The 15,362-nt window shown below is 39.7% G+C and overlaps 1 protein-coding gene across 7 annotated transcripts in view; it reads right to left on the reverse strand.

The window, feature by feature from the left end:
• Positions 1-15,362, reverse strand: part of LOC125903655 (inactive ubiquitin carboxyl-terminal hydrolase 54-like) — a 69,811-nt gene that overhangs the window by 41,784 nt on the left and 12,665 nt on the right. The window contains exon 1 of one of the 7 annotated variants that reach the window (XM_049600701.1): positions 6,104-6,206. The exons of 5 other annotated variants lie outside the window; for them this stretch is intronic. The gene's annotated coding sequence lies outside the window, so the exon portion shown is untranslated. Of the gene's footprint in view, positions 1-5,703; positions 5,805-6,103; positions 6,207-15,362 lie in introns of those variants that run through there. One more of the 7 variants, XM_049600703.1, reaches the window with a different exon arrangement.

Genomic DNA, 15,362 nt, shown 5'->3' on the forward strand with positions numbered 1-15,362 from the left:
GACAGACAGCGCATTGATTTGATTCAGTCTGTCCTGTCAGGTGAGTTCACAGCTGCCAGACTTCAGTCTTTTTCAGAGCCATTTTCACTGAGCTGCTGTTCAGACTTTCACTGCTGCTCGTCAGCGAAATTTACTAAACACACCGACACCAGTGTGGGCATCAGAGCTGCTGCAGTGACTCGACATTCATGACAGCAGCCATTAATAGACCCTCCTCACAGTCAACATTTCACAGCAGGAAAGTCAGATGTTCCCGTTCCAGAATCATTCTGTTATGCATGCGTGCTCACTGCAGCGTCTTACTGGACACTTTTTTTAATAATTTTTTGGGGGTTTGTAATAAATTTATGAGGCAGCAATGGTAGAGCGATGACAGAAAATGAGAGAGAGACATGCAACAAAGGTCAGTAGCCAAATTCAAGCTGGGGACATTGCGGCTTATGGCCGGCCCACAATGGGAAACAGATTTAAAATAAATAGTTGAAATTTGTGCAGTAGAGGCCAAGAGAGACTGACTTTTTTTGCTTAAAGGGATGATATTTAAACGTCTCACTATGTACAATATATTTTCCTCATCAACAAGACAAACCCACAATCTTTAACGTCCTGAGTGTAGGATTTAGATGGATATATTGGCAAAAATGGAATATAATAATTAGTTTCATTAGAATGCAATAACCTAAAAAATATGACCTGTTGTGTTTTCGTTACCTTGAGTTTATATCTACATACTGAGCAAGCCCTCATCCACAGAGTCCACCATGTTGCTTCTACATTAGCCCAGAACAGACAAACCTAACACTGGCTCTAGATAGGGGCATTCGCATTTTCACATCGGCCACCATAGTTCTCCTACACGCTTGGCAAATGGGGAAAACTCATTACAACCCGAAACATCGCCACAATACGTCACTAAATCCTACACATTCGATTGATAATGACAAAGCAAAAAAAACAACAACAACAGGACAACAAAGCAACAAAATAAGCTCAACCTTCATATTTTCGGGGTGTCGGTGGCTTAGTGGTAGAGCAGGTGCCCCATGTACAAGGCTGTTGCCGCAGCGGCGCGGGTTCGAGTCCAGCCTGTGGCCCTTTGCTGCATGTCTCTCCCTCTCTCTCTCCCACCTTCACTGTCCTATCAATTAAAGGCAAAAAATGCCCCAAAAAATCTTAAAAAAAAAAAAAAAACCTTCATATTTTCATAACTGATCAACTTAAATATGTTAAATATAATTAAACATACCCATGCATCATATGCAACTCATCGAATACTATCTATCTTTTATCCCTTCCCAACTGAAACTCCAACACTATATTCAGGGTCTTTAGATATCCTGACTTTTTATCTCTAGTGTGGGTCAAACACCAAAATCACTGGACACTGTATTTCCCATAATGCACTATTAGGGTCTTTCGTCAGACCCTCCCTGCCCTTGTCCTGCAGTCTGTAACAGTCTTCCTGCTATTCGATAATCCCGATGCTATCACTGTAACACCTTTCAGACATGCACCACCTTACGGATTTTATCCAACTTCTGTCACCTTTATATGCATGTCATGCCGTCCGTCTTATAGTGAGCCAACAGGAATTAAACAAGAGTCCCAACTTAACTTCCTGCCACTCACTGTTTGTGCATATTGAACAAGCAAGCAACGAGCAACGACAGTCATTAAGACGTTAGCTGTAAATTAAGTTTTAAAAATCCATTAGTGATGCAGCTTGTAAATGAACAGAGAACACACTTTTTGCTAAAAGTTAACAAAAGAGATTTTTTAAGACCAAAAGTCCACAAAGCGAACACAGGAAAGCAAACAATCTTCACATTTTAGAGGATGGATCTCGGTAATATTTGGTATTCTTGACAGAAAAACGAACAATAAATTGGTTATCGAAACAGTTTGCGATTATTTTCTCGATCTACTACCCACAGCATCAACTAACCATTTCAGCTCTAAATCAGTTGTTTGAGAAACTTCTAGCGAACATCTGTTTATTCCACCATATCAACATCAATATCTCTAAAAATGAAACGTGTGAGGTGGAGACAGAGGGAGGAAACACTCAATAGTGTGAGGTGATGGTGGATAAATGCAGAATGAGAAGGTTGAGAGGAGGATGAGGATGGAGGATGAAGAGGCAACAACTCTTTAGGAGACATCGAGGTTAAGAATAGATGCTGTCAGGAATTCTCTGCAGCCTGGACATGCATTTAGAGATACAACCTTTTTATTTTTTGCTTCCTGAGGACGGGACTTAAATTAAATCTGTGCATCTTATTTTTATGAAGCTCTTGAGAGAATCTCTAAAGTAAAATATTTTCTAAGATGCTTTCTGGGCGCAGGAACTGAAGCTCTTCTTGTTGCTGACCTCGTTGGCAGTCAGTCTGGGGGGAAGATTTGGAGCCTAATGACTAAAAAGGAGAGCTCATGAATATACAGCCGTCCTTCAGAGCTGCAACTGCACCAAAATAACTCAGAGAATTTGGGAATGTGGAGCACTTCAATCACTTAATTCCACCCAGTGAAAGGAGGAATTAGCTTCTTGTCGTGTCCCTCCGAGACTCTCAGACAAGTCGACGTCTCGACTCAGTCAAGGGCACTTCAGCTGTGGTGAATAGTGACTGTGACTGCATGTAAAGATACAGTCTGGTCTTTGTACACCAACAGGATAAACTCTACATCACCAAAACTAAAATGAAGAAGAAAAACCTTCTAATGAATCTGATGTTGAAGCAGAGACGATTTCAAGTGAGGAAACATCTCAAAGATACATAAAGCCACATCATCAACACGCTGTGCTGGTAACCAGCTGCTAAACTGAGTAATAATACTGATTATGGGTCTCGGCACAGACTACTTGAGTCAACAAAGCTGGAAGCTGGCTGGCACAATAAAGATTACTCTAGTGTGACTGTACTTCCAGCTAAAACAGATGCAGCAATTACCTTTAATTATAGCTCTTTAATTTTAATCCTGATTAGTTAAATGTTATTTAACATAGCAACAATTTAAAAAATCATGTTTGAATATGGTTTAAAACTCTAGAAGCTGTGTCTAATGTCTGCAGGACTGAAATTATATTTCTAATATAGTTCAGTTGTTCACACTGTAATTAAATGTACAAGCATACTGAAATCACATCTGCAGCTCATTTAGATGTGGTGCCACAGAGGAGACAACTTTTTTAATTATATTAAATGTCAATGGAGCAAAACATGAAATGCAACATTAAAGATTGATTTTAAGTTAATTTCCCAATAAATAGTCGAGCTGCAGCTAAGGAAGATTTTCATTATTAGTCATCAGTTTAAGGTCCACAAAGTTTAATTTATTCAGCATCACACTTTGGCCATGTCATCGAGCTAGTTTCCTGTCTCTGTCAAGTAGCTGTCCATTATTCACTCATTCTACAGCAGGAAACCACACTTCAAAATAAAAGCTCTTTGCCAGAAATTCACTGGTCTTAAAAAAGTTTGTTTTTTTACAATCTTGACCTATTTGCAAGTCACTTGCGGTACATTCAGAATGGACCCACAACCCACCAGCTGGGAACCACCGATCTATGAATCATCAGAAAAGTACCACACTCTCCAACAGTCCACAGTCACATTATCAAATCAAATGTCGACCAACAGTCCAAAACCCAAAATATTCAGTTTATTCTTATGTAAGACTGAGAAGTATACTTTGCCTATTTTCAACTGGCAAACCTTGACTGTAGGGTTGTACAATTTGGAGAAAATCAAATCATGATATTTTTGACCAAATATGTCAATATCCATCGTGCAACAATATTTAAGGGTTGACAATTTGTGCTTCCCAAAATACCTACATAATGTGATTTCTGATGAATAGCCATCAGCAATGTGTATATGATGACTAACTGGGAAAAGGCAGATAACAGAGCAGCTAGAACAGTCTGGTAAGTTCAGAAAATTACATCACTTTACTGTAATGCAGCCTTTAAAACCAAGGAAAGGCAAAATATTATGATCCAAAATCCAATCTCATATTACAATATCAATATGAGACCAATAAATTGCTCAGCCAAACCTGACCCTGTGCCCTCATGAGCTGCCCTGCGATGATGACTGTCTGGACACCAGCAGAGGAGCATCCACCTGCAGCCAAACAGGAGTCAGGAGTGTTTCTATTTTCAGCTCCTTCACTACAATTCAGAGGGAAATTTTGTGCTTTTTACTCCCCTACATTTATCTGATATCAGTAGATGATACTAAGATACTACTACAACAACTTTCATGAAAAAAAGATGATGCAGTACGACCCAATAGTCTGGGTGGGAATCACCAGAGGATCCGTGGTATGATATCATCACGATAGTTAGGTCACAATACAATGTTATTGCCATTTCAAATATGTTGCAATCTGCTGAGTATTGTGATAAAATATATTGTGATATATTGCAATTTAATTTTTTTTTCCAACTGTAAATTACGTCCCCAAAGGAAAACTTTGTCAACATCTGTTCTATCGAATAAGATTAAGTTTTCAGCCATTTTGAATTCAGGACGTTTACTTGTAAGGAAGTACTTTTAGGCTAGAGTATTTCTACTTTTAAATAAGTAAAGGATCAAAATACTTGCTCCGCCACTGATGTCCAGATACAGACGCATGTTATTACCAGGCGTAAATGGGCTGAGTCTTCACCACATAGTGGTACTGATGAATAGAGGTGCTCTGATTTTATTTCAAAATAAAAATTTTGAGGCTCCCCCTGTAAAATTCACCAACTTTTTTCTTCCAGTTCGCAAGAGTTAAAAGACTCTCAGTTGTTTCTCATCCATCTCATCCCCTGTTGTGAATGTATTGTTCTAATTTACACTCCCTCACATTCCTCCCAGCTGCAGCAGCTTCCACCAGTTGAGTGAATAACCAGTAAATCATCCAGACTGGGAGGAGCTCCTCCTCCTGTTCTTTCAACACATTATTTTCCCATGAATACTGCTGAATAATGTGCCTTTAATTTAAAGCTCGGGTGGCTGCACTCGAAGAGTAACCAAAACACATTACAAAAACTCTTCCTCTGTTTCTGCAGAACACCATCTTCCTCCTCCACATAAACTTCACCGAGAAGTGATGCATCCCTCTGATTCATTCATTTAAAAAACCAAGAGCATTCCTGCTGCTCCAACCAGTCCTACAGGTTGTTTGACTGTTTTTAAAACTGTCTCTCTGCTGTTTATCTCGTTCAGACCCAAATTTATACTGATGATTCATGCTGAAACACTACAACTAACAATTATTAGTAACCAAGTCTGAGTCTAAACCACGGGAGACCTGAGTCTGCACACCGGAATGCCAAAAGCGGATTCCAGAACACTTTGCCCTGTTAACAATCTACCACCACACCAAACTCCGTTCACTATTATAACGTTTTAAAGTTTATTTACTCACCTGCCAATGTAGACTCGCCGGATAATATAAATCAATTACTTTTAGACACCAACGTGAAGGACTCCTCAAATCGGCTAAACTCACAACAACCTCACAGCACGTATTCACAAAGAAAATACGTCAATTGTAAAACATCTCCTCCTGCGATTCCCGTAATTTCCTTCCATTACAACAGTGATGCAGAACACCAGGAGCAAACGCCATGAGTTGGGTTTTAATTAAAACAACCTTTCATGCGTGTGGCTGAATTTAATACAAGTACAAAAGGCCAGATGTCCTCCTCACCGTATGAACAGTTGCTGACAAGCGACGGAGCAGTTAAAATGCTGTGTTTTTAGACGGAGTCCGGGGCAGTGCTGGCTCCACGCAGAGAGGCTCCGGGGCTACATTACATCACTTCCAGCAAACTTCACGGAGAACAATGAGGGCAGAGCAGCATCCCTGCTCCGTTTTAACCAAATATTTCATCTTCCAGTTCAGATAAAAAGCACAAAAACACCGAAATCCGTCTGGATATTTAACAGCACGTTAGGGTGTCGCTCACTACCGAGCCACGGTTGTAACCGGTACCGACAGCGTAGTATTAGCTAACGCCGGTGAATGAGAGTAACGGCTGCTACGTGCACACACACAGACACGCAGGCAGGAAAAAATACGGCAACATGGAGGTTAGAGAGCGGCTCACCTGTGACCTGTAGCCCGGAGGAGAAGGAGGAATCCCGGCTGACCTGAGGCCAGTTTGTCCAGAGCTCCGGAGAAGCGGCGGTTATTGTGTTTAAAGCGGCAGCACTGAGGGGGGAGGGGCTACTACCTGCAGCACTGCGCGCGAGCTCGAGCGCGTGCGACCGTGTCAACATGTGAGCCTGTGTTTTTGTGTGTGTGACACAAGTATTCAGCAAAAGTACTAATACACTCTGAAAATACTCACATAAAAGCACTGCACTTAAGTGTTGTTTAGTTAAAAATATAATCAGCAAAATGTACTTCAATTATTAAAAGTCTAAAAATGTCTCCTGTGACTGTTTCACTGTTATAAATGATTTCATTTGATCATTCAGACTCATGCATTCATGTAAAAGCAGGAGTTGTAGTTGTTGAGTTTGACCTCATTTGGCAACATTTCTATTATGGATTATCTGCAGATTAATGTGTGGTTTGTAAAAATAGTAAAAATGGTGAGAAACGTCGGCACAGTCACCCAGAGCCCATAGTGACACCTTCACAGAAGCCCTTTGTATACAGAGATCTCACTAGAGCCGCTACTAAGTCCTGTCTTTATGCCGCCTTTGCATTTTTACACAGAACCAAACGACGGTGGCATCATGCCGCTCCAGTGTCTGATTTTAGACAGCATGCTGGCACTGAAGAATCAAAAGATGCATGACAGGCATGACGTAACGCGAAAGCATCAGCCTCCACTGTGACATATATCATATTTGTCAGCAGTGCTTTATAAACAATAGCATAACATGGTGCTAATAATCATTTACCCTCTTTATTATATGGCAGATGAGCTCATCCTCTGGTCAGACGGTAAGGAGCTCCTGGACCTCATTGTTTTCCCAATTTGCGGACATTTTCACCCGTTGTTCTTCTTCTTTGAGTTAGCTGCTAACTGCTAGCAGCTACTTTTTAAATCTCATGCCATGGGTTGTACGCATAACAAATTATTAAACGTCACACCCATAATCTCATCCTACTGACTGTCCCTGTTTAAACAGACATTGTTTCAACACTTACTATCTCCGATGCCAGCTTAAAGGCGAGACAACTCTGTCCCCCCATTCCGTGACTGTACCTTTTAAACAGAACAGCAAGGCGGCATAATAGCAGAAAATAGTTTCAATACCGATCCCGATGCTGTGGCTTTGAGTATCAGCCAATACCCGATACCGATCCGATACCATGGTTGACCTAAAAAGCTATATACCTTTACATGTAGAACAGAAAAGACTAGAGGCATCAGGCATTGATGACTACACAGCTCTTTCCTAACATAAAATGAAACAAGATGAAACAGATTAATGCAATGATGAACTATTTATTTTTAACAAAAATAAACAATTGTGCAACAGCAGTAGAAATAGTGTTAAATACCTCCACACAGCAGATTCTCTCTTTTGCTCCACATATGACCTAGTTTGCGTCAAAATAGATTGGAAGGGAAAGGAGGTTGGTTGCATTTTTCGATACGTGATCCATTTTGATGATATCAGGGTCGATATCAGATATGAGATCGGTGTATCCCTACGCCTGACCAGTAAACACTGATGTAATTCTAACCAGAAGTTTAAGCTAATTGCATTTAGCAGTCCTCACCACTAGATGCCAGTAAATCCCCCTAAATCTTATACAGTGGACCTTTAAATATAGTAGGAAACAAGATCATTTTCGAAATGTCCTAGTGTTCCTTTAATCCCTGTGTTTACTATCTAAGGATATATTTAAGACCTCTTTAACCCTATGGGCCCGAATGACGCATAGTGCATCCAAATTCACACCTGTTCTTTTCTATTGATTTTCTCTGCGACTGTTCATCATAGCGAGCCACACATATCACGTTAAACAGCGAAATTGTAGCTTTCCGACAAGGCCAAGCACTTGTCGGTAGTCCAATGTTTTCATAGCGAAAAAAGTGATAAAGTTACACTAAAATCATGAACAGAGCTTTCATACAGCTCTGCACACACATTACTCTTGGATGGATTACTCGCGAATGCAGGCTCGCACAGAAATGCCACGCATATCACATGAAAGCGCAGGAGTAGAGCTTTCATGTGATACCACACACATCACTGTGCTGTCATCCGTTCATGCTATAAATACAGATTTATTGTCTATACCCATTATACAGATCTTGTTATCAGTCACTTCATATAGGGAGGAATATCGTATCTTACCACGTCTTAGGCTGCGTGTGTTTCTCCCTGTCTATCCACATTTGTAGTCCGGCTTTCAAGATGCAAATATCTCCATATTGTCCAGTTGACACTCCATCAAACTTTGTATGACAAGACCAGCCATTTCACCTTTGCACACCCAGACAACTGAGGCCTAATTATGCATGCATGACAGGGCCGTAGTCACCATATACATTGAGGGGGACACGTGTCCCCCCAATATATAACTGAAACTGAAAAACAGCAACAAACTTTGTTTACTGCAAACAAAGTGGCAAATATTATCTTGGAGGACATCATTGCACTTGGTTGACTATTTTTCTATGATCTTAGATGTAAATATTGCATGTTTTTTTCAGATAAAACACATTTCTGACTTGTGAATGAGTCAATGGAATTTCTTGCAATAATGAAAAAATACTGGCAATCATGTCCACCTGGCACAAACCACATGTTTTGGACAGCTGTGAATGTCCAAATCATGGTTCTTATATTACCAGATTCCAGAGAGTCTCCCCTCTTCATATATGGTAGAATATGTCTTCTTCCAACTTGCTATGGTGAGATACATATAAAAATGTAAGAATTTAGTAACACAGATTTTTTCATTGATATAAAAATGAATATAAAATACAGGCACATAGAAGGGCATGAAATGATGGCAACTCTGGTTAGCTCAGATTGTCCTGAAAAAAAAAACAAAAAGAAGATATAGCATGTGTATGTAGCCTTTATAATGACTGTGATATGAGCTTAAAATTAAAGGCAGTAAAAATACCCCAAAAACGCCTAGGGCCCATAGGGTTAAGGTAAAACTGGGGCCAGAAACTCAGCAATGATTATCATTAGAAAGTCCACTAGAGTCTGGTGTTGGACATAAAGTCATTCAGGAGTTAAACCTGTGAGCGGAAGTTGTGCTTTAACAGCAGTGTGTGTGATTGAGTGAGAGAGAGAGAGAGAGAGAGAGAGAGAGAGAGTGTGTGTGTGTGTGTGTGTGTGTGTGTGTGTGTGTGTGTGTATCGATCAGGGTATCGATCACATTGGAAACACAGGAGGACATGTCAGGATCAATCTATGGCAGCTCACCGCAGCCTGCCACATCACACACTGCACTACTCATAATGTTCATAATCAACATGTTTATCATAATAAACCTCTGACTGATACACACACTGTACGACAAGTCATTACGGTGCCTTTAATTATTCATCATCAGGTAAATAATTCAGATAAATATTTGATTATAACATATTAATACTTTATCAGCTTCTGCAAACACTCTGTGTAAATGTGTCACAGTCTTAGTACTACTACTAATATTACCACCAGATTGATTCTTCATATTCACTCGAGTGATTGCTGCAAATACAACTGTGACAGAAGTAATGACACCACCACATAAACAAACTGATTGATAGGTTTTGAGTCGCCATGAAAATTAAATCTAAAAAAGCGTTTACAGACCACTGCAGTCCAACAACAGACATCCAGCCACTAACACACTGAGTAGGTCCTGAGTACTTAGTTCAACTTTTTGCGAGGTAACTTTGTTTTCTTTCTCTTTGAGAATGAGGTGGGGACAGAACAAGTCTTCTAAATTAAGTGACAGAATAAGTTGTTTGTTCATGTCCACTAGAAAGACGCATTCAAATGTTTTCTGATCTGATGCTCCTATCAACAGGAGCAAACTGTGCCTTCAAATCTGTTGAGATAAGTTAAATAAAATAAAACATTATTCATCCTGAGGGAAACTGTTGTGCAACAGTTGCAGTACAAAGTTGGAAAGAGTGCAAAAAAGTTCACACCGAAATCAAAAACACATATTTTCCCTCTTACCTGTAGTGTTATTAATCAATCTAGATTGTTTTGGTGTGAGTTGCAGGGTGTTGGAGATATCAGCCTTAGAGATGTCTGTCTTCTCTTGAATATAATGGAACTAGATGGCACTCAACTCGTGGTGCTCAAAGTGCCAAAAAATTAATGTGAAAAACTCAATACCAATGTGTCTTTCCACCTGTGTCTCGACCAAAAAGTTCCACTTGAACACATCCTAAGACTACAGATGAACAGCCAACTAGCACATACGTTCTGTGCCTGCATGAGAGAAAATAACTCTCTATACCAGCAGGTGGCAGTACTCTGTATTCAGCGTTCAAAAAGAGAAAGTTAACCAGTTAGCACATTAACAACGCAACCCAAAGTTGAAAGAACAAATGATATTTACTATGCGCTAGCAAACAGCAACACAAACAATTACAAACCGTCTTGGCTAAAGAGCTCGATGGCTAAAAGACTGATCTTACCATATAGATAAGTTTTACTTGATATCACGCCCTCTTGACTTTAGCCGTTTGTTTACGTTCCTCACTTCTGCTTCTTTTCTCGTGCACTGAGCTGAACTGCCAATCAGAGTGATTTCATTCACCTGTGGGTTCTGACAGCTCTAACGCCAATTCAACACGCTGAATTGCCAAAAAATAAAAAGCCAACTAGTGCCGATGGTGCAGGACAGACTGAAAAAACTAGGGTGACAGATGCTAACCATAGGCTTGACATTGACCAATGGCCGACCTTCAGTGTGGGTTGTCAGGGCTCTAGAAGCCAAGACACCTTCTCCTCCATCACATCCCCTGTGGTGAATGTATTGTTTTAATTAACAACAGTGTTTTCATCATTGATACGTGGACATAGAAAGTAAAAAATATACTATAACCAGAGCTCTAACAGTGAAAATAAAGCTGATTGGAAAACAGTTTTCCTGTCTGTACATCTTACATTTTATTTCTCACGTTAAACATTCAGCATCCACAGTAATATACTAGTAAAATCAGAGTGGTTCTCCCACTACTAACAACAACCAACTGCTGCTGCCACATCCAATGCTGCCTGTAAAAACACAATATCCACCAGAGCTAACAGAGCTTCATAAGAACAGTGTAAACAAGAGGGTGAAATATGTGAGAGAGATGGCACGCAGTCAAAATGTGGTTAAAAATAAATTCATGATGTTTAATGAAATAAAACATGAAGAAGCAGTTTGTCTCATGTGGAGCTGAGCAGAGTGTTTGGGTGGAGAACAGATCTGAACCACAAACATTCCTCTGGTGGAAACTCCTCAGCCTGGTTTCTATTAAACAGGGCTGAAGTGGGCCGAACAGGGCTAAATAGAGCTGTGCAGAGCTCCTCACTTATTACCCTGTATATCGATCGTTCTCCACTGAGGGAACATTTCTCTTGTTTCGTTGGACTGGATGATTCAGGTTACATGTGTTCTCAGATAAAGTCTCATTTGTTTTCCTCTACTTTCTCCCCACAAAGTTAAGCAGTACATTTAATCGAGTACCTGGACTTTACTCAAGTATTTCCATTTTATGCTACTTTATACTTCTACTCCATGACCTCTCAGAGGGAAATACCGTACTTCATACTCCACTACATTTATCTGGCAGGAAGTCATTATGCATTACTGTAGATGACGCTCTCAGGTACTATTTCAACAAGTTGAAATCTATTACTATTATTCTGAAAAAGGCCATCCTACATATGAGTAGGCCTAATTTTACTTTAGGTACTTTTTACGCAATTTTTCTTTGTATTTTACTTAAAGGTTAAGTGCATAGGATTTAGGGGGATTTAGTGGCATCTAGTGGTGAGGATGGCAAATTACAACCAGCTGAAACTTCTCCTGTTTAGAATTCCTCCAGTGTTCTTTGTTCAGGAGGTTTATAACAGGTGCTAAATTATCCGCAGAGGTCTCTTCCTCTCCAAAACAAACAAACCATATGATTTAAACCTATAAAAACACTGAATAAAGCAGTTTCATATTACAAAAAAAAGTGTTTCTTTGACACTGTTAGAGAGGTCGCAGACAGGCCGCTAGCCCAGCACCTGCTGATGTGTGCTCACCTTTTTTCTCTGATAACTGAAGATCCAGGGACTGGTTGCACAAAAGTTTTCTACTTAAGTATGACATTTAAGACTTAATTTCTCCTTAGCTGAGGGACTTACACAGTTGCACAGAATCCCTTAAAAGGTTTCCTTGGTTAAGGAAAAAAAATACCGCATTGAGAGAGATTTTACAGCAGTAAAAGTTTCCATGGAGATTGTTTGTTTGCTCTGACTCATGCTTGTGATGCCTGTTATCGTCTCACGAGGTTGTCTTATAGCTAGATAGTGAAAGAATGGCAGAAGAAAAGAAGAGAAGAAAAACATATTGGTCAGAGGAGGAGACTATTATACTTCTAGAGGAGCACAATCATAGAAAACACAAACTACAAAGTAAATTTACCCCAAATACCAAAAATTAGTTCAGTCAAACTATACTGTAAAATCAAAAGTGTATCCACTGGGTTCTCCTGGTTGCAGAATACTCTTCTAAGGGTGTGTTAGTCTTTTCATTATCACCATAATCTCAGTCTTGTTGTAGCTGCAGATTGTTTATTGTTTGGTTGCCTTTTGTGCAACAGTCTAGGGATTCCTTAAGTATAAGACAAAGACAGACAAGGTAAAAAAAAACATAAATACTTGAGCGAACACTTTAAGGAAACCTTAAGTGGAGGACTTAAGGATGTTTGTGCAACCAATTTTATTTTCAGGAAACATTAACCAGGACTTCTTAACCCAAGATGAGTTGTGCGACTGTCCTCAGACATTCAGGAGGTTTTCAGTATTTTTGCTGCAGTAGAGAATCTGAATCTTTTTAAGACTTTTTTATTTTACTTTTTAACTAAATTTAAGATTTTTGGAACACTGCAGGAAAGTAAGTTAAGGTAAGCATGTGGCCCTGTGCAGAGGTAGATTTTATTTACGAATATTTCTTTTTCTTTCTTTTTTTTTTTCTTTTTTTTTGAGTGATTTAACAATTTGCCAGCAGGTAAGCACACCAATAAAGTGCAAAAACAGAATTAGGTTAAGTGTTAGGTTTAAAGATTTGTAACAATAGAAATGTGGACTTTTACCCAGAAGAACTCGACTCATTTTGACAAAAATTAAAAGATGAATAAATTAAAATAGCTTAAATGATTGTGGCAATTAAGGCCACAAAAATTAAAATGTAAGACTTTTTTAAGACTTTAAAAGGCCTGATATTTAAGACTTTTTAAAGTTTGCAGACACCCTGATCTGAATAATTCTTCCACCACTGAGGAAAAGTAAAAGGAAATAAAGGTGAAGAGTTTGTAGAGTGATGACACAGAGAGAAAGTCGGACTGTCAGATGGATGCTTGACCTTGAAAAAAATCTGCCTGTGCACAGTACACGTAGTATATATATATATGGAACTAATACTTGTACTTTATGAGTATTAAAGCTATTTGGCTGTCATGTCTGGATTTTAAATCCCATCTGTCACAGAGTCAGACTGTCTTAGACTCACCAAACTTTACTTTTGAATGAAACCTGCTCAGAATGAGATGAAATGGCTAAATTAACTGACCGTAACTTAACCTGATCTTGTTGTCAGATTAAAAGCTCAGCAGCAGCACTCAGAGTTTCCAGCAGAGGAAAAGGTTCGGCCCAGTTTCAACCCCCCGGTGTGAAGTTCCACTGCAGTGTGACAGGAACACGATGAGATGACGTTTATCGCTGTGAACGTTTGTGGCAGCAGGTCTGAGTAAACAGATGTTATCTGGTAAATTCAACAGTGCTCACTGAAAACATCTGTGTGACGTATGTCCTGAGGGTGGCGCTAGAGGAAAGGTCAGGAGGCCAACAAAGTCATTAGCAGCTATATTTTATATCTCAGTCTCAGATGGAGTATGGCTGGATTAAACCAGAGAGAGCAAACACTCCAGAACTGCGTCAGACTGAAACTTACTGGAGGACCTGAACACGAGCACAAACAGGCAACACATCATCACCCTGTTTACACATGCTTTAAGACTTTGATCACTGGTTTCTACTTTCTTTGCCCCACTTCGTCTGGTTCAAAAAACGTTTCATAATCAATTATAAATGGAGACACTCCTTCTCTCTGTTCTCCATGTTGGGACATTTAAACTGTTTCTGTCCAGAGAGGATCAGACCGAGCAGGGCGAGCAGCAGGGAGGAGGTCAGAGGTCACAGCACATGGACAACAGTGATTAGTGGGACGCCACAGCAAAAAACAGCCACCACGGTGAAGCACAATGTCAAATTAAAGCAAATATAAGCATATTTTTTTCCACAAAAGGTAGAAGTTAATAAGATGGAAACATGTCATGCTTTTACTTTGAAGGAGCACTGAGCTACAATGCCATGGTGACGCAGAAGAGAAAAGATGCAACAGCTGGTTTTATTTATCTGTGAGCCACTTGTAGTGGTTAAAAGAACAGAATCGCACTTGGAAGTATAAAGTAGCCTCAAGTACAAGTATGTGAATGTATAATTTAGTGCTGTAGTTGAGTAAATGTACTTAGTTGGATTCAAAGTGTAAAGACAGAAATGAACACAACTCATAGAGCTAAACATACAACAAATAATTAAAATGGAGATTTCTAGAATAAAATTGTAATAATATTATTTTGATCCTTATTATTAATAATATATATTATATTATTATAATGCCCTTTTCATCAAAAGATCTCAAAGTGCTACAGGTTAAAACAAAGAACGATAACAAATAATAATAATAAAAAAGGGAATGGAAGGGAATAAAAACAAGATGAGCAGTTATTTAAAAGGTTTAAAAACAAAAACATCTAAGGAGGACGAAAAGCTATTGCATCCCTGGGAGGAGAGGGGGCAGCAGCTCTGAGACGGACCTTTGGTATGTGGGTACTGAATCAAATTCAGCCAGTGTTAACGCCCCTGTGCCGGGTGTCACAGTGGGCTGGTGGCCAGCAGCAGTGACAGCACCAGGTCTAATCTGTGTAACAGCAGCAACAGAAAGTTTGCTGATCCAGGGGGGAGTCAGGGCTGTCGGCTGCTGACTGGGGGTCCATCTTTGGAGCTGCTGCCCGCTCCTCCTAGCCAGGTGGTCTGTAGCAGCGGGGAGTTAGGCCAAAGACACACTGTGATTGGAGGCTCGAGCTAACAGTAGCTACATAAACATGAACTTGAAGCCTC

This window comes from Epinephelus fuscoguttatus, linkage group LG16 (genome assembly GCF_011397635.1).
Source record: "Epinephelus fuscoguttatus linkage group LG16, E.fuscoguttatus.final_Chr_v1".
Taxonomy (NCBI): Eukaryota; Metazoa; Chordata; class Actinopteri; order Perciformes; family Serranidae; genus Epinephelus; species Epinephelus fuscoguttatus.